Here is a 25,384-nt window from a genome sequence, read left to right as displayed (position 1 = left end):
TTACAATCAAAGGAAAGAAGGGACTAGGATGAGCATTGTCTGAAGTTTGATCTCATAAGTTTTAGCTCTAAGAGGGAATAACTTAATCATTCCATTGAGTGTAGACATTTATCTAATCCTATTAAGCAGTAGGAGGAGAAAGAGGAAAAGAAAAGGAATAGAGGATTTTGGAAGGAATAAATGATAGAAGGGAGGACAGAAACATTACTGGAAAATATAAGAGAAGGAGTGAAGGGTTGATCGAAAATAAGTTAGTGGGTGGAGTGAGTTAAAAATTACTAAAAGAAGGGAGAGGGGCAATTGGAAATAAGGTAGTGAGTGGGGGTAGGTAAAATACTAGTGAGAAGATAAGGGGTAGTAAAAGATAAGGTAGTGGGTGGGGTGGGTTAAAAAAATCACATAATTAAGGGCAAGGTAGAAAGAAAGAACAAAAGTATATAAAGGGAAGAAAATAGGATGGAGGTAAAAACAGAGCGGGTAATTATAACTGTGCTTGTGAATGGGGTGAACTCTCCCACAAAATGGAAGCAAAGAGTTTAGTAGATTAAAAAAAAAAAAGAAAGATTATAGTGAAGCAGTAACAGGTCATATGTGAAACCTACTCATTGAGCTATAACTGTTCCTCAGCAAACTGGCTATATTTTTTATTTCTTGTGGTACAATCTATCATTTCTCAATGTGTTTCTACCCTTGCAGAAAAATATGGACACTCTTATGTACCTACCTCAGGGGTAGCAAATATGGTACATTTCTTTTTTGATTCATTAGTTAGTTTGATACTATAGATATGCCTCATTAAACTATTAGGAGAGCTCTACCATAAGTTTCTATCACTTATAGTTTAGAATGGAGGGCCAGAGAGAGAAGCCAATAAATATGAAATTATAAATACCATGTAATGAAAACATTAAGAAAGCACTTGTGAGGGAATGAGATTTGCAAAATTATATCAGATTATATTGAAGGTGAACAAGACATAAATTTTTGGTAAGACTTGTCTAGTGTCAAAAATGAGAATGAATAAAAGGTTTATATATAGATAATTTAAGGTATTAAATGAACATAATAGATATTAAATTGGAATTATTGAAATCAATTTTAAAAGTTCTATTATTATTAATTATTAATCTAATCTTCAAATATCCCATTGAATCATTTTCCAAAAAAAAGGATATTATTAAATAGTAAGTTTAAATATCTGTCCTCTCTGCTTCTCTCTCCATCTGTGTGTGTGTGTGTGTGTGTATGTGTGTGTGTGTGTGTGTGTATGTGTGTCTTCCTAATTATCCTTTATTTTATAATATATAGGTCATTATGCTTGTTAGTTTTACCACAGTAATATATATCTTGAGTCAGTTTTAAAAGTTTAAGCAGCTTAAAATGATAAGTTGGAATTAATATATATATATAAAATAGTAAAAGCCTATGTTTTCTTATAACCTTTATCAAAATTATGATTTTCAATGATGAGGATTCAGGGAATAATTTATAATTGTGTGAAGCAATCCCAATAGAGGCAGAGTTCTGCATAAGAGAGTTATACTTTATTTAAAGTAAAAGTTATTGACCCTTATTTGAATCCCTTTGACAATCTGATGAATCCTATGGACTCCTAATTGAAATGATTACTTTTTTATTTGATTTATGATTGAAGGAAATACTAAATTTCTAGCTATAGTAAATGGAAAAAAGACATGTTTTATCCCATTCCCATTCATGTTCTACGATGAAATATATTCATATTGCCCTAGAGAGGGGGAGAAACATAATTATGGATCATGGGAAACAGCATAAAATAATTTTAGGGAGAAAAGGGGCAAAATTGTGAGTTGCTTGTAGTGATTGAGATACTTCCTATTTTAGGGAAAGAGAAATTGAAGATATTACTCTATGAAAAGTGCTACAAATGAAGTAATACCTATAGATACTCAAAACCAAACCATTCAAGTGATTTCATAATTCTTCTATGTTTTGCACTCGTAGGGTTGGGCAAAATTCCTCAGTAACTGTAGCTTATGAGTTATGATCAATCACTAGACTAATTCAGAAGACTTCTTAGAAATCCTATAATTTTTTTTTTTTAATTCCAGAATCACCACCGTTTCTCTCTCTCTCTCTCTCTGAAGGCTGAAATTCTAATTTTCATTTTGCTTCTATTAACTTGTAAAATTAATTGTTTAAATTATTTCTGGATATGTATCCTAGATGCTACCTCTTTCCTCAGTAGTATGCCTTTCACTACACCCAGCTAAAAGTACTGTTTACTGGGGATTTATTTAATAACATTTCATCTGTACAAATTGTATTAAGGTAATGAACATCAATTCTTTTATGTGCCACCAAGGCATTGAGATGATAAGAGAAGATGAAGTAACAGTAGGGAGAAATACTGTACAGAGAAAGAGAGGAAGGCAAAATTGAATATTTTTTTAACACAAAGAAAGATATGAAAATAGCTGGATTCAGCTATTCAGCTCCTATCTGTCCATAGCAATCTGCTGCATTTCACAATATAATATGCTCTTTTAAAAGTCTGTTATGGGACAATTTGTCATAGAAGACAAAATAAAACCCAAGATTTAATTGTTTATATAAAACACTATAACAACCACTCATTCTGTATTATTTGATTGTCTGATTCTTTCTTATTTCCATGCCTTATCTTCCCAATTAGATTTCAGCATCTTTACATATTTATGTCATCCCAGGACCAAACCTTGCTAAATAGCTAGTTGATCATCAATAATAAGTGCTAATGGAGTCCTTAATTAAAATGCCATAATTCAAAAGAGCTAAACTACTTTACAAATAAGATAAATATTTTACATTGCTCTCTAAAATGTAAATTCTTTCTAACCATAATTTTGTAGCGATAGTAAGATATTAAATGTTGTGGTAAGATGTTAAGAAATAAGCTATAACTGAACCTAATATGATATTAAACATAAAGTAATAATAAAATTAAAAATAAAAATTTTTACTTAGTGGTATCCCTCCCTCTTCTTCCTTCCTTCCCTCCTTTTCTTGTTCCTTCCTTCCCTCCCTCTCTCCCCTTTTTCCCTGTCCTTCCCCTGTCCTGTTCTGTCCTATTTATGTCCTGTTCTGTTCTCTCTCTGATGATATATGTAGGTTTATTTTATGTCCTACAACTTTGTCAATGTTGTTAATTATTTTAAACTATCTTTTTTAAAAAGTTGATTTAGTTGATTCTCTAGGCTTCTCTAAGTATACTACCATATCATCAGCAGAGAATAATATTTTTTATCCACTTTCTGTTTTTATTCCTTCAGTTTCTTCTTGCGTTATTATAACTAGGATTTCTAATACAATACTGAGTAATAGTTGTGATAATGAACATATTTCCTTCATTTTTGATCTTATTGGAAAGACTTTAAATGTATCCATATTACATAAGGTTTGTTCTTAGTTTTAGATACAACTTTGTTAATTTTGAGAAAGACTCTGTTGCTTACTATGTTTTATAGTTTTTTTTTTTATAGAAATGGATGTTGAATTTTGTCACAAAGCTTTTTATCACATCTATTGAGACAATATATGATTTTCATTATTATTTTATTGACGTGGTCAATCATGCTGATAGTCTTAACTGTGAATTAACCTTGAATTCCTCATATAAATAACAACTTCTCGGGATATTTTTTTGTGCTATATTGCTGTAATCTCCTTGCCAGTATATCATTTAATTTTTTTTGCATCAGTATTCATTAAGAAATTGAGCTATATTTTTATTGTTGTTGTTTTTGCTTTTCTTGGTTTTGGAATCAAAACGATATTTGCATCACAAAAAGAATTTCATAGGACTCCTTTTTACCATTTTTTCAAATATTTTTTGTAGTAGTAAGATTGTTTTTTAAATGTTTAGTAGAAGTTACTTGTGAATCCATCTGGTCTTAGGTATTTTCACTTAAGGAGTTCATTGAGGGCTTAATCAATTTTTTTTTGAGGTAGTTATTTTACCATTCTATTTCCTTTTCAATTATATATCAGCTTATATATCTTTGTAAATATCCATCTATACTACTTAGATTGCAGATTTTACTCACATATAATTTGATAAGATTACTACTAATGATTCCTTTAATATCATCCTCATTTATGATGAATTCACCATTTTCACTTTAAACATTGGTAATTAAAATCTTTTTAAAAATCCAACTGAGATTTACCTATTTTATTGTTTTCCCCATAAAACGATCATCTTATTTTGGTTTATTAGTTCAATGGTTTTGTTTCAATTTTATTCATCTCTCCTTTGATTTACGAGATTTTTTTTATATTTAATTGAGACTTTTAAGTTGCATTTTTCCAATTTTTTAGATACATTCCCAACTTTATTGATCTACTCTTTCTCTTTTTTATTGATATACACATTCAAAAATAAAAAAAAAAAATTTCCCCTATTTTTTTCTTGGATTACACCATTCACATTTTGGAATATTGTGTCATTGTTGCTTTTCTCTTCAATGGAAGTATTGATAGTTCTATGGTTGGTTCTTTGACCCGTCCATTCTTTTCATTACATAATTTAATTTCCAATAGTGTTTTTAGTCTATGTTTCTATAGGTCTTTATTAGAAGTAACTTTTATTGTGTTATGGTCTCAAAAAGGTACACTTAACATTTTTTCCTTTTCTTCATTTGATCATAAGTGTTTTATGTATTTATCCATAGCCAATTCTTGTGAAGGTGCCATATAAGCTAATAAAAAGATAAACTCCTTTATATTTCCATTCAGATTTTTTCCTGATATAACATATCTATCTTTTTTTTGATATTTTAGTCATCTCTACCATCTTTCTTTTTTATTTTATGATTAAAGTTATCTAGCTCTGAGAGGTCAAAGTTGAGGTTCTCTACAAATATAGTTTTACTGTTTATTTCTGAATTTAATTCATTTAACTTTTCCTTTAAGAATTTGGATGCATACATAATACATAAGTGTGTGTGTATTCAATTTGGTGTATATGCATTTTGTATTACTATTATTTCATTGTCTATGTTTTCTTTTATTCAGATAGTTTACCTGCTTATTCCTTTTAAGTAGATCTATTTTTGCTTTTGTTTTAGGATCATGATTGTTACTCTTTGCCTTTTTAAACTCTGGATAATAGATTTTGTGCCTATTTTAGTTTTGTGTGTATCTTCCTGTTTCAGGGAGTCTTCTTGTAAATAATATATTCTAGTTTCTAATCAATTCTTCCATATACTTCCATATCCTACTCACATTCACAGTTATGATTCTTAACTGTGCAATTCCTCAATCCCTTCCTCTTTTTCTTTTTGTTTCCCTTTTCAAATCTGTTTTGATTCTGACCTCTGCCTTCTTTTATCTTTCCTCCCTTTTATCATCCCTTACTCTCTTTTATCCCCTTCTCCTCTATGTTTCATGTTAGGTAAAATAAATTTCTATTACCAATTGAGTACATGTACTTATATATACTATATATACAGGTATATAAGTAATTATGTATATTTGTGTGTGTGTGTGTGTGTGTGTGTGTGTGTGTGTGTATTCCCTTCCTGAAACAATTTGGATATAAGGGAAGTTCATGTATTGCTCCCTCTCCCTATCATTTTCCTTTTACTGTAAAAATTCTTCTTTGAACAATTTTTTACATGAGAGAATTTTCTCCATTCTTTGAATCCTTTTCCCCCCTTTTCAAGGCCATTCCTCTTACTCACCTATGAATTTTTCAAATGATTTCAACATATTTGACTGACTCTTTCATCCACTTTCTAGGTAGAATCATCCCAAACCTTCTTAAAATGAAAATTAATGTCCTTAGGGGATATATGTCATTTTTTTTCCTTATGGAAAGGATTACAGTTTAACCTTATTGAGTCCCATATAATTTCTTTTTCATAATTATGTTTTACACTTTTTTTTGAATCTTTTATTTGAAAGTCATATTTTCTAGTCAGCTATAGTCTTTTTATCAGGAATGTTTGAAAGTTCACTATTTCAGTATATGTATACATTTCCCTTGAAGGATTATTTATTTTGATGGATAGCTTATTTTTGGTTATACTTTCAGTTTCTCTTTCCTTCTAGAATATTATATTAGAAGGCCTTTGTCCCTTTAATATGTTAGATTCTAAATCGTGGACGACCCTGTTTGTGATTCTATGATATTTGAATGCTTTCTTTTTTTCTGCTTCAAATGTTTTCTTTTTGACCTGGGTGATCTTGAATTTGGTTATAGTATTCCTAGGAGTATTCCTTTCAGGATCTCTTCCAGGTGGAGATGGGAAAATTCTTTCAATTTCTCTTTTACCTTCTAAGTTTAGAAATGCATTTTCTTTATAGTTTTTAGATGTTTTCTGAGTCAATTGTTTTTTTTTTCCCCAATAATATATTTTACCCTCACTCATTTTTTTATTATTTTGACTGTTTTTTTTTTTTGTTGTTGTTGTTGTTGTTGTTTCTTAAGAGTCATTAGCTTCCATTTATTCAGTTCTAATTTTCAAGATATTACTTTCTTTAGGATGCTTTTGTGTCTCTGTTTCCATTAAGCCAATCCTGTCGTTTAAGATGTTATTTTCTTCAATATGTCTTGTTCCTCTTTTACCAAGCTGTTAATTTTTTTTGCAATATTTTCTTTTCTAAACTGTTTTTCTTCTATTACTCTAATATGATTCTGGAATTTTTCCTGGGCTTATGTCCAATTACTTTTTTCTTGGAGGCTTTGCTTGTAGTTGTTTTGACTTCCTTGTTTAATTTGAGTTTGTGTCTTGATCTCCTTTCTTACCATAGTACTTTTTATGGTTAGGGTTTTTGTTGTTGTTATTTTCTTTTCTTTCTTTTTTTTTTAATACTCTATTTCTTGACTTAGAATTTAATGTTTCTGACATGAGAGTTACGGGGCTCTGTCTCAAGTTTCAGGATTTTTGCACTTCCATTATCAGAGCTCTGGAGTTTTGCAAGTTTTTGGTGCTGCCAAGGTGGTGTGGTATGTGGTCATAACTGTCTTGGACTCCATTCTCATCCTTTCTTAGGAAGGACCACTGATCACTTAGCATTGCAATCAATATTGCTCCTCAGAGATACTATTCCCTTGGTACTAGAAACAACACTGTTTTTTAAGGTATCTTCTCAGTTTGGGTGGGAAGTGTTACTGCTCCTTAGATTATCACTTCCTCTTGAGCAAAACTGCTCTACTCTGCTCTTGGACCGTTACCCAGAAGTGGTTATAAGTAATGAAGTTGCTATATAGTTGTCCCTTGATCCTCATGACCAGAAGTGCATCTCTTTGCCTTGGCCCCAGACCAAAAGTGTTTTTAGGCAATAGAATACCCAAATAGCATCTGGTCCTACATCAATGCTAGCATAGTGATTCCCTATGATTTCTTTCTTCTAATTCCCAGATCCCCTTCTGTCACCACAACATAGTTCCACCACAGTATGTTATTGTCATTGGATTCCAGGCCAGCCCTTCCCAGTGTCACAGAACTTTCTTTCCAACTTCTTCTATGTTTTTGGATTAGAAAGATGCTTCAATCTGACTGTGTGTTGACTCTGACCCTTCAGAATATGGTTTTATATAATTTTAAAGTAGTTCACAGGAGAATGTTGGGAGAACTAGACTGAGGGCTTCTCTACTCTGCCACTTTTTCTATATTGTTTCTACTTTATCTCCTACATTACTGATGCTGGAGTAATATTAGAGATAGGAACCAGCATGAAAGAAATGTTTCTAAAAATGTCATTAGCAGAACATAAATATGAAATATTCAATATTATTATTTTTGTTTTATGAATAAATTTTCTCTGAATATATTCAGTGATCTGAAATTTGGACTTAATGTATATTGCACCCACATTTTCAGTTCCCTAATTTTCAATATTTTTTCAAAGTATTATTGACTATTTACAAAACACCCTTCATAAGAGAAAACTTCTTGTTTATATTGTCTTCAAATTATGTTAGGTTTATATCACTCTGATTTCAAATAGTTTAGGTTTAATTTTGAAAATATTAATAATGCTTTTAGTTCATTAAGATTTTTCCTTTTTTAAATTAAAGCTTTTTATTTTCAAATATATATATATATATATATATATATATATATATATATATATATATATATATATACACATAGTTTTCAATATTCACTCTTACAAAACCTTGTGTTCTAACTTTTTTTCTCTTCCTTCCTCTCACCTCCTCCCCTAGTGGGCAAATAATACAATATATGTTAAACATGAGCAATTCTTCAATAGATATTTCCACATTTATCATGCTGCAGAAGAAAAATCAGATCAAAAAGGGAAAAATGAGAAAATGCAAACAAACAACAACAAAAAGTGTGAAAATTGTTTTTACTCAGTTCCCACAGTCTTCTCTCTGCGTATAAATGGCTCTTTTCATCACAAGTTCATTGGAACTGGCCTTAGTCATCTTGTTGTTGAAGAAAGCCATATCCATCAGAATTGATTATCATATAATCTTGCTGTGGCCATGTATAATGATCTCTTAGTTCTCCTCATTTCATTTAGAATCACTTCATATAAGTCTCTCCATGTCTCTATGAAATCATCCTGCTGATCGTTTCTTATAGAATATTACTATTCCATAACATTCATATACAATAACTTATTCAACCATTCTCCAACTGATGGGCATCTGTTCAGTTTCCAGTTTCTTGCCACTACATAAAAGGCTGCCACAAACATTTTTTCATTCCCTTTTTTATGGTCACTGTGGGATATAGACTCAGTAGAAACACTGCTGGATCAAAGTGTATGCACAGTTTGATAGCCCTTTGGGCATAGTTAGAAATTGCTCTCCAGAATGGTTGAATCAGTTCACAATTCCATTTACAATGTATTAGTGTTCCAGTTTCTCATATCCCCTCCTACATTTTCCATTATCATTTCCTGTCATCTTAGCCAATCAGAGTTGTGTTAATTTGCATTTCTCAAATCAATAATGATTTAGAGCACCTTTTAATATGAGTAGAAATGATTTCAATTTTTTCAACTGAAAATTGTCTGTTCATATTCTTTGATCGTTTATCAGTAGGAGAATATCTTGAATTCTTATAAATTTGAATCAATTATCTATATATTTTAGAAATAAGACCTTTAATCAAACCCTTGAATGTAAATTTTTTCCTAGTTTATTGCTTTCCTTCTAATCTTGTCTGCATTGATTTTGCTTGTATAAAAAAATTAACTTAATATAACCAAAATTATATATTTTATTCTCAAAAATTAATTTCAGTTCTTTGATGACAAATTATTTCCTTTTCCACAGATCTGAGAAGTAAGCTATCCTTTGTTCTTCTAATTTGCTTATAATATTATTCTTTATATTGAAATCATGGATCTATTTTGACCTTATCTTGGTATACAGTGTTAGGTGTGGGTCAATTCCTAGTTCCTTCCATACTAGTTTCCAATTTTCCCAGCAGTTTTGTTGAATAGTGAGTTCTTTTCCCCAAGGTTGCAGTCTTTGGGTTTGTCAAACACTATATTACTATTGCTATTGACTATTTTGGCCTATGAACCTAATCTATTTCACTGATCAACTATCTTCTTTCTTAGCCAGTAGCAAATGGTTTTGATGATGAATGCTTTATAATATAGTTTTAAGTCTGCTATAGCTAGAGCACTTTCATTTTTACTTTTTTCATTAATTCCCTTGAAATTCTTGACCTTTTGTTCTTCCAGATGAACTTTTGTTATCATTTATTCTAGTATTGTAAAGCAATTTCTTGGAAATTTGATTGGCTTGACACAATAAATAGACTTAAGTAGTATTTCATTTTTATTATATAAGCTCCACCTATCCATGAGCATTTGACATTTTTCCAATTGGTTAAATATGACTTTATTTCTGGGGGAAGTGTTTTGTAATTGTGTTCATATACTTCATGGCTTTGCTTTGGCAAATAGACTCCAAAATTTTTATATTATCAACAGGTATTTTAAATGGAATTTCTCTTTGTATCTCTTGCTGCTGGACTTTGTTGGATTATATAAAAATACTGATAATTTCTGTGTGTTTATTTCAAATATTGCAACTTTGCTAAAGTTGTGAATTATTTCAAGTAGATTTTTAGTTGATCCTTTAGGATTTGAAGTATACTCTATCATCTTCAAAAAGTAATAATTTGGCTTCCGCATTGCCTACTTTAATTCCTTTAATCTCTTTTTCTTATTGCCAATGCTAACCATTATAATACAATATTGAATAGTAATAGTGTTAGAGGGCAACCTTGTTTCACTCCTCATCTTACTGGGAATGGTTCTAGTTTGACCCCATTACATATAATGCTTGCTAATGGTTTGAGATAGATGCTCCCAATCATTTTTAGGAAACCTCCATTTATTCCTGTACTCTATAGTATTTCTAATAGGAATCGATATTGGATTTTTTCAATGCATTTTCTGCATCTATTGAGATAATTATATGATTTTTGTTAGTTTGGTCATTGACATAGTCAATTATGCTAATAGTTTTACTAATATTGAATCAGACTTGCATTCCTTGTATAAATCCTAGTTGGTCATGGTGTATTATCCTGGGGAAAACTTGATGTAATCTCTTTGCTAATATTTCATTTAAGATTTTTGCATCAATATTCATTAAAGGAATTGGTCTATAATTTTCTTTCTCTTTTTTTGACCCTACTTGGTTTAGATGTCAGCATCACATCTGTGTCATAAAAGCAATTTGGAAGTAGTTCTTCTTTCTCTATTTTCCCAAATAGTTTGCATAATAATGGAATTAATTGGTCTTTAAATGTTTGGTAGAATTCACAAGTAAATCTGTCTGGCCCTGGAGATTTTTTTCTTTAATAGCATGTTTAATTTCTTTTCCCCCCCTAAAATGGGACTATTTAAGTAATTTGTTTAGTCTTCTATTAAACTGGACACTCTATATATTCATTGGTGGAATGAATATATTCTTCCTTTTCATTTTTAATACTAACAATTTGATTTCCTTCTTTCCTTTTTTCTAATCAAATTAACTAAAGGTTTATCTATTTTGTTGTTTTTTTTTTTTCATAATACCAACTCTAACTTTTGTTTATTAATTCAATAGTTTTCCTACATTCAATCCTCTTAAGCTTCCCTTTTATGTCTAGAATTTCGTAGTTGGTATTTAATTGGGGGTTTTTAATTGTGCTTTGTCTAGTTTTGTTAGTTACATGTCCAATTCATTCATTTTCTCTTTTTCTATTTTATGCAAGTAAGTAAGCATCTAGAGACATAAAACGTCTTCTAAGAAGTGTTTGGGCTGCATTCCATTAATCTTGATATGTTGTCTCATTGTAATTTTCTTGGATGAAATTACTGATTGTGTCTATGATTTTTTGTTTTATATACTCATTTTTAGGATTAGATTGTTTATTTTCCAATTAATTTTTGCTCTATTTCTCCTGACCTTTTATTGCAGATAATTTTTATTGCATCATGATCTGAAAAAAGATACATTTACTATTTCTGCCTTACAGCATTTGGTTTTGAGGATTTGTGCCTAATATATGGTCAATTTTGATATAGCTTCTATGTACTGTGGAGAAAAAATATTCCTTTCTATATTCATCCAATTTTCTCCAAAAGTCTATTGTGCCTAACTTTTCTAGAATTATATATATATGTACTTTAACTTCTTTCTGAGTTTTTTGTGGTTTGATTCATCCATTTCTGAGAGAGCAAGTTTGAAATCCCTGACTAGTAAAGTTTTGCTGTCTAATTCTTTTAGTTTTCTTAAGTTCTAGGAATTTGGATGCTATACCACTTGGTGCATAAAAGTTTAGTATTGATATTACTTCATAATCCATTAGCTAGAAGTAGTTTCCTTCTTTATCTCTTTAAATTAGATCTATTTTTTGCTTTTGCTTGATCTGAGATCAGGATCATTATCCTATTTTTACTTCACCTGAAGCATAATAGATTTCACTCCAATCTTTTACCTTTACTTTGTATATATTGTTTTGCTTTAAATGTGTTTCTTATAAAAATATATTGTAGGGTTCTGGCTTTTAATCTAGTCTGCTATCCACTTTCCTTTTATGGAAGAATTTAGCCCATTCATATTCACAGTTAAAAATTACTAACTCTATATTTCCTGCCATATTGTTTTCCCCAAATTATACTTTTCTTTTTCCTTTCCTCTTTTTCCTCCTACCCAGTATTTTGCTACTATCTACTACCTCCCTCAAACAGCTCTCCCCTTTTCTTCCATCCTTTTTTTTTTTTTTTTGTAATTTTCTCCTTCTGCTCCTGTTCTCTTTCTATTAGCCTCTCCTTTCCTTTCCCCTTTCTCCTCATACTTCCCTACAGGGTGAGATAAATTTATCTGTGAAGGTAAAATGCTCATCACTTTCTTTACTTTCCCTCAATTGTAATAAATCTTTTTTGCCTCTGCACAATATATAATTTACCCCATTTTAAATTCCATTTCCTTTCTCTTCCAGTAGAATTTCCTTTCTTTCTCTATTTTCTTTTTTATATCATCACAATAAAATCAAATTATGCCTGCACCTTTTAAAAGTATAGCCATAACAGCAATACAGATAAACATATCATCTTGCCATATAGAAGTATAGGCTTTTTAACTTTAAAAAAAAGTTATTTTTTTTCTTTCCTTTTTACCTTTTTATGCTTCTCTTCTGTTCTGTGTTTGAAGATCAAATTTTCTTTTCAGCTCCAGTCTTTTCATCAAAAGTGAATGGAATTCACCTGTTTCATTGAATGTCCATCTTTGCACATGGAAATATGTTTGTCTGATTACATAAACAGTAAACACTTTAGTGCCACAAAATTCAAAATGAAAAATTTTCAGTAAACTTTAATTATTTTTCCCAGTTGCTTTCAAAATGAATACTGATTTCAGTTTGTTAATAAGACTCGGTACCCTATTAATCACAAAGTCACCAAATCTATGACAAATTTTATAAAGTCATAACATTGAAAATACAAAAACCTCTGTATTTGGGATCATTCTTTTTATTGAATATTTTTGAAAAATGAGCTATTGATCAGCATTAAAAATACACAACTCTTTCCCTTGCTTAGTATTGTTGTCTAACACTTATTAAGTCAAGTGTTACCAGCATTAAAACTAGTCCCTTTGAGCACTTAAGTAAAGTGCATGGTATAGTTGCAAACTGACTACCAGAAATGATCTGCTCAGTACAGAATGTTTAGCCACTCTAAAGTACAAAAATATCAGATTAAAAGATGAAGTTTCAGATAACACATTTACCAATTACTATGTATGAAACCACAAAATAATTACTTCCCCTTTCAAAAATGGTTTCTTTTTAAAAAACATCTTTTTCATTCATCTAAATGTCAGCATCCTTCCCACTCATTCCTTTATCCATTCACTCATTCCTTCATGTATTCACTGATTCAACAAACATCTATTAAATATCTATTGAATATGAAGTATTGTAACATGTGGTAGAAGAAACCTGTTTATATTCATTCAAAATACCATGCATTCAAAGGTACATATAAATACAAATGTGGATAGATAAACACATATGTTTTAGATGTATGATAATATATAAAGCAGCCCTGACCCAAAGATAACTATAATGTACTTCATTATATAATAACTAAAAACAAAGAAGTATGGTATGTTAGGGAAGGTCTTGAATTTAGAATTAGAGTTCTTGGTTTAAAGTCTCAATTCTACAAGCATGCTTGCTAGGTTGAGGATGGCAGAGCTGGCATTCAAGTTCATACCTATTAATCCACATTTAATAATCTTTTTACTTTTATGATTAATAGTGTAGCTAGAGAAGTGTGTAAACATAACCGAAATCTTGCCATACAGCACAAATTATACTATTTCATTCTGGTAATTGCCTCTTATCTATATTCAGATATTCAAATGATCTGGTAAAACAAATACCCATCTAGAATAGGTTTTAATAGGAATGCCTCAAGAGAGTGTTAGCTTTTCCTTTACAAATTTTGGTTTCTTTTACAACAAAATCAATATCAATTAACATAATTTACCCTATTAAACTCACTTATTAAATCTTATCTTAACATTTTTTTGCCATGTCTTGCACAGTCAAGGTATGTAAAACTGGCCAAGCATCCTAATATGACAGTACAACATATATTTCACATTTCATCAAAATATTGGAAGAGTCAATAAGCAAAGCCAATATGGTATAGAGTACTGAACAAAGAGTCAATAAAACCTTGCTTCTGCCACTTACTAGTCTTGTAATTCAGGGCAAATAACTTAATTTCATGTATCTCAGGGAATCCTCTAGGACATATCTCCCAGGTTAAAGATATTTGCTAAATGGCAGTAAAATAAAAGTTATTTACATATTTCAAAGAGGTAAGCATATGATATTACCTTCAGATTTCTTCTAATTTATTGAAAAAAAAACATTTAACTAAGGTAATGAGAACCATCCTAGGACCTGATTAAAAATATAAGATAGCAAAAAAGTAGTTGCTTTCCTAGGACTTATAGCCTTTTAATGAATTGTTTCAAATATATACCACTGTAGTATATAGTATTATATAAGTAGGACATGTGAGAGACAGAGAGAGAAGAGATAGAGGGAGAGAGAGGAGTGAAGGAAAGGGAGAGGAAGAGGGAAAGGGAGAGAGAGAGAGAGAGGAAGAGGGAGAAGGAAAAGGAGAGGGAGAGGGAGAGAAAGAGGGGAGAGGGAATGAGTGCTAACTTTGCTATCTACAAATTATGTGCCATGGAACCAGTCAGTTAATCTCTGGGCCCCAGTTTTCAAATATCATCTTGAATTCTGGAGTTGACTGAAGTATTTATGACTATGGTAATCAAAAGTGGCTTATATGATTCTAGAGTTCTGCTCTTTCAGGCCTGAGTCCCTTTGAAGATACAGGAATATTAATTTTCTTTGAGTCACTGTAGACTACTGTCATTACTTTTTACTTTCTAGAAGTGTTTTCTGGAGCTGGTCTCCAGAATATTGTCCAGCCATATTTGACAAGAGAGATAAGGGAACAGCTTTTCAGATTACCTTGCAAGATCTTGGCACTTTTTTTGCCGCATAATTATTGCAACCCCTCAACTTCTCTTCTGTCTACTCTTACAAAATTTACTGGTTACTATTTTGTTGCCTGGATATTTCTTAGACTTACTGGTATTTATTACTCAGGAATCAAAGACCTAGTGATTTAACTTTTCTTTATTTTACTCTTAACTTTAACTTTTATTTTTTTCAACTAGCTAATTCAACCTCTATCATTACTTCACATGAGAATAGTTGCAGTGATTCACTACTTCAAACATTTATCAAATGTCTAATATGTTTAGAGAACTGCCTTAAACACTGGCAGACATAAAGGTAACTCATCTCTCCTGGAAATTATAATGGAATATAGATACCAAAGTTTTTCTGGATTTTAATCGGACATCTGGTTATTCATTAGATAAAGGAATACTTGTAAAAGTAACAAAAACTTTTTGTAGTCACAGAATAATATATTATAACATATATAACATATTATATTTTATTAATATAATTATTATATTATCTGCAGCTGAAAATAGTTCTGGCCTCAAAGTCATTTTCTATCAATAGACTTTCTACACATTTTCTAAGCCCAGCCCAGAATTTCCTCTGAAAGTTCTCTCTGATCCTACCTCCCAGAACTTTCATGGACTTTCACATTTCTCCTAGCCCTTTGTATCACTTTTACTTACTTATCATATTCTAAAAGTAAAGATATTAAAATCAGGAAGATCTAGAGTCAAATTCTGCCTTTGTTACATGACAGCATGACCCTAGGAAGATCACTGTCAATACCTAGGTAGTGCTTAAAGACTCTGTGTTTTAGAGCTAGTGTTGAGCTGCAGTGATTGAGGGACTTTCCTCGGAGTGCTTTATACCAGTGAAATCTTAGGTCATGATAAAGACAAATAAAAACAAGTTTTACTATATTATTTACCTTTTATTCTCTATGCTTCCACCTAATTCCTATGTTCTTTGATGATAAAATAATCTCTACTTAATAATTAATCAATTTATCATTCATTGCTTAATGACATGTTGGAAAAGAGCAATTGACAGGGATCCAAATATCAGATCTGACCTTTCTTGGTTATGCAATGTTTAGGAAGATAACCAAACTTTCAGAAACTCAGTTTTCTCTTTGCAAAATGGAGATAGCAATTCTGGTTATTAATCTTAAAGGATCATTAAAGAGATTAAATGGTATAATCACACAGAAGGACATTGTCAACAGCATTGAAATAATTTCACTGGCATGAGTCATTCCTTTTATAAAAAGTTCTGTTATTGTAGATATATAACTATCTAGAAAATCTAGATGTTGCTGGGAACAGTATAAAGTTAAATAATTTCTCAGGGTCATATAATTAGCATTTGTTAGAGAAACAAGTTAAATCCAGTTCTTCCCAAAGTCGACTGGCCCTCCAATATATGTATATATATATATGTGTATATATACATCTATAGTCTTATTAATCAATAATTATATATATATATATATATATATATAAAGAGAGAGAGTATACTCTACTAATTGTACAGCAAGACAGAAAAATAATTAATACAAGGGTTCCTTTCCTCAGAAATTTTGCAATCTCATAAAAATAAAGGCATATACAAATAAACAAAAGACAAATTAGAAAATTATAAATACATGTGAAAATATCACCAAAATGCACTTGTACCTGCTGAATTAAATGGATTTAAAGAAGAGCACAGTAGGAGATTCTTTTTGGTTTTCATGCCAACAGACTACAGCAATGTTCAATATAGACAAAAGTACCAATTATCCATCAACATAACGGTGAACAATAAAATCCACAAAAATAAGCAATGTCCATATATTCTTTTAAAAAGTTTGCCATATCAACATCTATTTTTTACATCATCATAGTTATCTCAAGTATCCTCTCCCTCTCAAAGTGCCATCCCACATAAAAAAGTGTAATTTTTAGAGAAGAAAAAAAACAGCACATTTGCTCAATCCATTAAAAACAAATGTAAAATATGTATAATGTGTAGCACTTGAGGACATACCACTGCCACAAAGGGATGGAGTGAAGAAGCCATGTCACTTTTGTTCATTTGAGTACTGCTAGATATTTATAATTTTGTTGCCTGTATTTACTCCACTACTTACTACTATTACTACTACTACTTATTACTATTACTACTACTACTACTACTACTACTACTACTACTACTACTACTACTACTATTACTGCTACTATTACACCCTACTTTTATTTTCTCTTCCCTCTTTTCCTCCTCCTCTTGCTTGTTCTTTCTCTTTTTTTCCAAATGTAACTGCTCATTCCATTTATTTTGGTTAATTACCATGGATTTTGATTTCTTAACTCTGCTTACTTCACTTTGCATTGGTTCATATAGACCTTTCAGGGCTTCTCTGTATTGGTCAAACATCACTTTTAAACAAGTCAAGATTTCTTTACATTCATATGCTGCCATTCCCCAATTGATGGGCATCTACTTCATTTCCAAATCTTAGTTATCACAAAAAAGTGCTGCTATAAATATTTTAGAGTATATGGCGTCTTTCTTCTTTTTAATGACTTATTTGGGATATAAGCTGGTAATGCAATTTCTGGTTCAATAATCATTTTATACTGAAGAATTCAAAATAGTTTCTTAGAATTATTATTCAACTTCTCAGCTCCATCAACAGTGTATTAATTTGCCAAGCCTTCCACATTCTTTCCAATATTGACTATGACTATCTGTTGATCATTTTTGCCAATTTGTAGCATTTGAGATAAAACTTCAGGGTTGTTTGTATTTGCTTTTCTCAATATTGGTGATTCAGAATGTTTTTTACATTGCAAATACATTGCAAATCTTTTGAAAACTGTTATTTATGTCATTTTACCAGATATTTATTCATGTTGTTAATTTTTGTTATCATATATGTTGTCATTAATGCTGTTAGTTTTATATATGCCCATAAGACACATTAACCCATCCACACACATACATTGACACACAAACATATATACACATATATGTACATATTATATATACATATACATACATATATTATATATATATGCAGCATACACATACATGTGTCCACATAGAAAAGTGTATTTATATATCTTGAATACTACATTCTTATCAGAGAAGTTTGATAGAAGATATTTTTGGTCCCTTTGAATCACTTCCCTTCTTTTTCTAAATACATCAATTTCTTGTCTGTGCAGAAGCTTTTCAGTTTTAAATAATCAAATTATTCTACTTTATGTTTCATAATTGCCTCTATCTCCTGTTTGGCTAAGAATACATCTCCTATTCCTTTGAGAAGCATATAGTTTTTCTTCTAATAGTCTGATAATATAATCTTGTAGAAGTGGCTTAAGGTGTTGAATTAAAACCCCGTTTCTGTCAGAGTGCTTTTCAGTTTTCCCTAAAAGTTTTATCAAATAAGCATTTTTCCTAAGTTATTTATATTTGCTACTTTATGAAACACTAAGTTATTGTTTGTGATTGTCCCTCATCTATCTAGATTTTATGTAATAATCATTAGAACTTTACTTTTGCTATCACTATTTTAGATATTTCTCTGATTTAATATCATTACAAATGCATGTATCACAGTCTTTGGAGGCAAATATGGAATACTGCTAAATGTGACAGGATCACAGTCTCATTGGTAAGGTTAGTCATAGAAAATACATTTTATATAACAACCGCACTTTCAATTCTTGCTATTACTTGCATAAATAAATACTCCTTTTAAATTTCTATAGACAGCTAGACTTTAAGTTGATATTTATCAACTGATCTATGATGCCATTCCACAACTGATAAAATGAATCATTTCCAAAATTACTTTGCTTGAGACCTGAGATAATAGTAGAATCTTGAAGAATGTTACCAATTCACCACAGTCTGGAGATGATGCTTTTAAAGTAACACAGGTTAATGTATTTTCCAAAGAATTTCTGTTACTACATTATAAATTAGAACTGTGATAGCCTAATAAGATAGTTTAGGTAATGTTCCTTTAAAAAAAATGATGGTATCTACTTTAACAACTACTAAGTCGCACTTTATTCTAATATTCTTTTCTTTATAAATATCAGCTGATTGGAACAGTTAGTTGATGTAATGGATAGAGCATCAACCCTGAAGTCAGGAAGACCTGAGTTCAAATCTTGCCTCAGACACTTAACACTCCCTAGCTATGTGACCCTGGGCAAGTCACTTAAACCCTATTGCCTCAGCAATTTATACATATATATGCATAAAAATATATATATATATATATATATATATATGTATATAAATATCAGCTAATCAATCATTTTTTTCTAGTCTAACAAGAAGTATCATATGAAATGTTCTAGCAATGATTTGTTTCTCAGCTGATTTTTTCAGAATCCTAGGAACATTAGGGTTGGAATTTCAATCAAGCATTCCAACATTCCAGAGTACATGGCTCTGTAAAAGGCCACAAAGTCCTTCTGTATCTACTTTATTTTTCTCCTCTTTCAAAAAAATTAAGTTGTTCCATTCCAACTCTTTTATAGCAACCTTCCATATTGTTGTTTATATAGACATGTAATCATGTCTTTACTTTTAATAATTTAATGTAATCACTATCATGCTTCATAGACTTTAGAATGCAGAAAACTAATTTTATGCTAAAAGTTGTCATAACTATCATCATAATTTTATAATTATGATTTACACTTACATTATGATTATATTTGCATGTAATGAATTGTGTACCTTATTGTCACATCACTAATAGAAATATTTATCTTTAATTATATGTGCATCTAATATATTTTAGCTATACACAGACACATAGATAAACATATCTATATATTTGTGAATTGTTTTACACTAATAGAATTATTTGACATTACTCTGTTTTTTTAGTAAGGGAAAATTCTTTACCAAATATTTCCATTGTTCTTCCATTTTAGAGCCAAACTAAGCTGGCAAATTCTCATCTAAGTTCTTTTGAGGTCTACTGAGATCCCAAAGGATTGTTTCATTGTTTATGCCTTTGAATTATAATTATTGTTTCAGTGTGCTATTTTGGTTTGAATTTATCTTAATCTGGTCTCTTTTATATAATTTCATATTTAATGAATGAGTATGGGGAAACAAAAAGTCATATAATCAAAATTTCAGGAGATCTCAAGCAATCATTTGGTATAACTCCTCAATTGAAAAGAAATCCAGAATCTGAATCATATACAACAGATGGTTACTTATCTCATTTGTTTATCCTAAAAATCTTCTGGGATGGAAATAATTCAGTTTACTGTCATAGCTTTTTCCATTGGTTAAACACCTGCAAGATCATAATTCTTATGAACTCTGTCTTTTGTAATGTCTCTATCTCTTTTTCGGTTCTCTATATAGAAGGACAATTTGTCACTGTCTTCCTCACAATTTTTCCATAGCATCTTAAAAACAGTCATTTACTAGAAAATAATATTGCTAGGAACTGATGATCATTAAATTAGGAAAAGCTTCCAAGTAGACAGTAGCCTTTTATCACTTTCTAGTTTCTGTATCTTTAGCACAGAGCAGGATCTTAAATATCATTTGATCAGTTTATTTTTTAAATAATACCTTTTTTATTTTCAAAATATATGCAAAGATAGTTTTACACACTCACCCATTCATCAAAATCTTGTGTTCTAAATTTTGTGGTCTCCCTTCCCTTCTTCCCTCTCCTAGACAGCAAGTAATCCAATATATATTAAACAGGTGCAATTCTTCTATAAATATTTCTACATTATCATGCTGCACAAGGAATATCAGATCAAAAGGGGGGAAATGAAAAACAAAAAAAGGCAAATAAACAACAACAAAAAGGTGAAAATGCTATGTTGTGATTCAGTCCCTATAGTCCTCTTTCTGGATGCAGATGGCTCTCTCCATTACAGTCCCATTGGAACTGGACTGAATCATCACATTGTTGAAAAGAGCCATGCCCATTTTGATTGCTTTAATAATTGATCAGTCCTCATCTATGGAAGTATCTGTCCATGACTCCAGTATTCAAGAATAGGATGGGACAAACAATGCAATAATAATTCTAACATAACACTGCAGTGAATTATTAACTTAATCAAAGTTTAACTTTTCCTTTTCTACAAAGAACAATCTTTGCTTTCCTAATATCTTTATAACGTGTAAAAGACAAAATCATCTCCGTTTACCTTTCCTATTCTAAACAAATTTCTCATTATAACATGTTATTCTCTTATTTTTCATATTTTAATCACCTCTACCTAGAGACTTCATGAGGAAAAGAACTCTCTTTTTAAATTTTTGGTTATAATCTCTCTGTTCCATTTGATTATTCTGGGTCTGTTATGTAATCGATTTGCATTCAGGAAATGAGAGAAAAAAAACTTGGAACAATTTTTTTTCTATCTACTTCCCTATGCTCACCTAAAGGAAGGGAGAGATATAACTATTATAGGGAGTAAAAAATGAAAAGGACCCAGCACCCATTAAGTGCCTTGTTATTGTTGTTGTTGAGTTATGTATAACTCGCTGTGATCCCATTTGGGATTTTCTTGGTAAAAAAAAGGTACTGGAGTACTTTATCATTTCCTTCTATAGCTTATTTTATAGATAAGGAAACTGATAAAGATAAAGGTTAAATCATTTTCTTAAGTCATACAATTCATAAGTGTTTGATGCTGCATTGTTTGCTTAGATCTTTTTAATTCCAGGACTTTTTAATTCCAGTGCTCTATAACTCATCTATCTACCTGCTCCTGTACCACCTAGCTGTCCTAATTAGCTGCTACCAAACAGAAACTCCATGACCCTAGGAAAAAGTTAAAGGAGATACTCCCTGCATGCTTAGTTGAAAAGAGAATAGATTTCAATGACAAGACAAACCAGATGAATGAATTCCAATATCAGACTAGGACTTTCTTAGAATAAAAAATATCCATAAAAAACCCTAGTTGTTCTTCCAAAAAGGGAATCACACTGGGTCAAGTTAAATGTTGAGAATATTGGTAGAGATTGACTCAATAAGGATGAAATTTTGTCTTTTATACATTTGTAACTAACTTATTTTTTTACATTGTTTCTGAATTTCTATTTTATATTTCCTTTAGAAATTAATACTAAAATGTCTTCATTTCTGAAATGTAAGGGAACAGAAAGAAAAAAAAAAAACAAAGGAGATGTGGCAGGAATTAGGCATTGGAAATAAACAGCAACATGCTGTGACAACTGCTGAAGTGGGATTGAAGAGCAAAGAATTAAGTAAGGCAGATCACTGAATTTAGGGCATCAAACTAGCTCAGGGAACAAGGAAGACCTAGAGATAAAATGATTAACTTGGGATTTAGTGATTAGACTGATACAATATAGCATTAAAGGTTAAAGTCTAGAACCAAAAGATTCTGGAATGGCTCCCAATGGAAGAGGTATTGACCCAAAAAATGACTGAGCTCATTGAAGCTTAAGACTCAGGCCTAAAATAATAAGAGTCCATAGCTAAGCTTAATTCAACAATCCTACCAAATTCTTGAGAACCTATTAAATGTCAAATAGATATTTTGATAGTATATAGAAAAAAAATGTAGTCACTTTTGGTCTTCAATGGGCTTATTTTCTATTGCTTTTTGATTAAAATCATTTTTTGTGATTCAGATATTTGCTATTTTAATTCAAATTATGAAATATTTATAGATTTTTTCTATTTTATACATGTTATTTTCCCTGATGCTTCTATCTTTCAAAACTTAGATCTTTGAGTAAAACCAATTTAAGTAAACAGCTAGAAATTGGGGAAATTATCATCAATTTAAGATGACTCAACAAAACATTTATTGAATTATTATATGCAAAGCAGCTCCAAAATATCTAAGTATTATATAAAGATTCCCATTACTATTATTGTATGTATGCTTCTGTGAGCGAATATGCATGTTTTGATGAAGTTTTTTCACTCATCTCATATTTTCACTCTTCTCTATTTTCTTTGTCTCTGTGGCTCAAGATTTTGTCTTGTACAAAGATGTAATTATACTAAAATAAAGGTGGAGGGGAACTGTTATCAACTTTGTCAGCATTTTCTAGTGATGGGTAGGAAATCAAACTAACTTCAGAATTAATTTTTTCAACCTTATTTCTCTTAATGATAGCATGCTGAAACATTTTTAAAAATAATACTTATAGGTATTTTTAAATTTAAGAATGAATTATATTTGAAAAGTTAATTTTAATGTCAATTAACTGAAATTTGAATTTTAAAAAATCTTATTAACACAACATTAGCTGATCAGATTCTCAGGCAAGATCACTTATCTATTATTCTACCTTACCTATTTTTGCTGTCCAGCTCTTTGACTTTATCAGTTCAGCTTCCTCTTTCAAGGTAGTTTAACAAGTATTTTGCAGCTAAAGAGTTGGTTGCCCTGAGATGTTAAATTGCACAGGGTCACATAGCCTGTATACTCCAGAAATGAGCCTCGAACCCAGGTTCTTCTCACTCCAAGGCCAGTGCTCTATTTGCTCTTCCACAGCTTTCTTTCAAAGCATATAATTTACCAAAATTACAGTATTCTAGATCCTAAATGGAATTTCTTTGGGAAAATTAATTCTATATTTTTTCCAATTACATTTTTTGACATTTGATCTTTAAAACTTTGAGTTCCAGATTCTTTTCTTTCCCCCCTTCCCATCCGACCTTGAGAAAACAAGCAGTTCAATGTAAGTTATATATTTATAGTTGAAAAAATTTTTCTGTAAAAGTCAAACACTTTTTGTTTACCTGAGTCATATGGAATTAGAGGTATGAGAAGGTGGTACTTCATCATAGCAGGTGGTGGAGGATGAGAGGCTGAAGGATAATGGATTATACTGGGGTTGCAATAGGTGTGTCAGAGTTAAAGATTTGGTTGGCAACTCCCAGATTAGGAGGACTTTTAGAAAGAGTGGGTAGTGTAAAGCTGAATTTTACAGTTCAGGTTACATGTAACTAATTTTAAATAATTGCACCAATGAAATCTTGTGATATGATGGTTTGCCCTCTGTAATATCCCTCATCTGATTTTTCTATCCATCTACCTATGTACTCACATTTGTCTGTATATATTCACATATATGCATATGCATATACACTTATGTGTATCTTTATGTATATACACAAAAATGTGTATATGTGTTGAAAGAAATCATATTTGGGAAAGTTGTCCATGGAAAATGACAACTCTTAGTTTCTTAGATGCAGGTCTTCAAAAACAAATAACTGCTATTTAATCATTAAAGTAATTCACATTTGTATAACACTTGCCTTTAACCCTCTCTGGTCATTATTCCTAATATGTGTCATTTCCCCCATTATAATATAATCTTTATTAGGACAGGGAGTCTCTTTTTTCCTCCTGTGGTTTGTTTTGCTTTTTAACTTTTTAATTTTTGTATTTTTATACCTTTAGCACTTGAAACAATGGATGACGACTTAATTGCTTAATAGACATTGTTTTTAATTCATTAGTTCCTGCATATCTTATATTTAAAATGTCATAGAAAGAGAAATGAATGTAGAATCATCAACCTAGGTTCTAATCCAAGAGTTGCCACTACTGAACTATATGATTTTAGGGATATCTCAAGGCCATTTTTAGTGTGTTTCTTCATGTGTGAAAATAACATAAGGTCGTTGTCATATAAAACTTCTGATTCTAGTTGTAATAACCAAGCCCATGTTCACTGTATGTCCACTCTTTATAACCTCTATGAGTTGGTAATTGCCCATAACAGTTTTAATGCTACATTGAATCATAAAAATAATTTTAAAAAACCCTATCTTATATGCAAACTGTCATTATCATCTTAATCATTTGCTAAACTTTTCTGAAACTTCAGACAAATGACAAGAACATAGCATATTCTTGGTATTAATGTATTATTTTGTTTTATCTTGTAAAGAATGAAATATTTTTCAACTTATTTCTAGTACTCGTTCTGATTTGCAATTTGCTCTTACTATCTCATTATCCTAGGACGATGTTTAATATTTTGTTAGCCCCATTCTTGTTTTATTAGATTGTGTCCATGCTGAGCTTTAAAACTGATTCACTCATTTAACACATATTTATTGAGCATAAGACTGTAAAAAGTGCTGTTGGAAATTTGAAGGTATATAAGACCAAAGTTCTGGCCTTAAATTCCCTTCCTGGAATCTCAAAAAATCTTGTAAAGTTTTTAAGCAAAAAAGATGTTTTAAGTTGAACAGAATCACATCTCATTTTCATCAGAAAAATCATTAGCATTTTAAACCAAAATAATTTTTACTTAAATGCTTTTAGAAAGGATTGTTACAAGCATTGAAATCATATAGCTCATAAAACTTTTCTATTTGTATTATC

General features: G+C 30.7%; 1 protein-coding gene across 2 annotated transcripts in view; it reads left to right on the top strand.

Moving 5' to 3' along the window:
- Positions 1-25,384, top strand: part of GABRA2 (gamma-aminobutyric acid type A receptor subunit alpha2) — a 134,645-nt gene that overhangs the window by 39,963 nt on the left and 69,298 nt on the right. The window lies entirely within an intron of this gene.

This window comes from Antechinus flavipes, chromosome 6 (genome assembly GCF_016432865.1).
Source record: "Antechinus flavipes isolate AdamAnt ecotype Samford, QLD, Australia chromosome 6, AdamAnt_v2, whole genome shotgun sequence".
NCBI classification, from domain to species: domain Eukaryota; kingdom Metazoa; phylum Chordata; class Mammalia; order Dasyuromorphia; family Dasyuridae; genus Antechinus; species Antechinus flavipes.
Note: the sequence above shows the minus strand (reverse complement) of the source record. Positions and strands in the feature narration are given on the sequence as shown.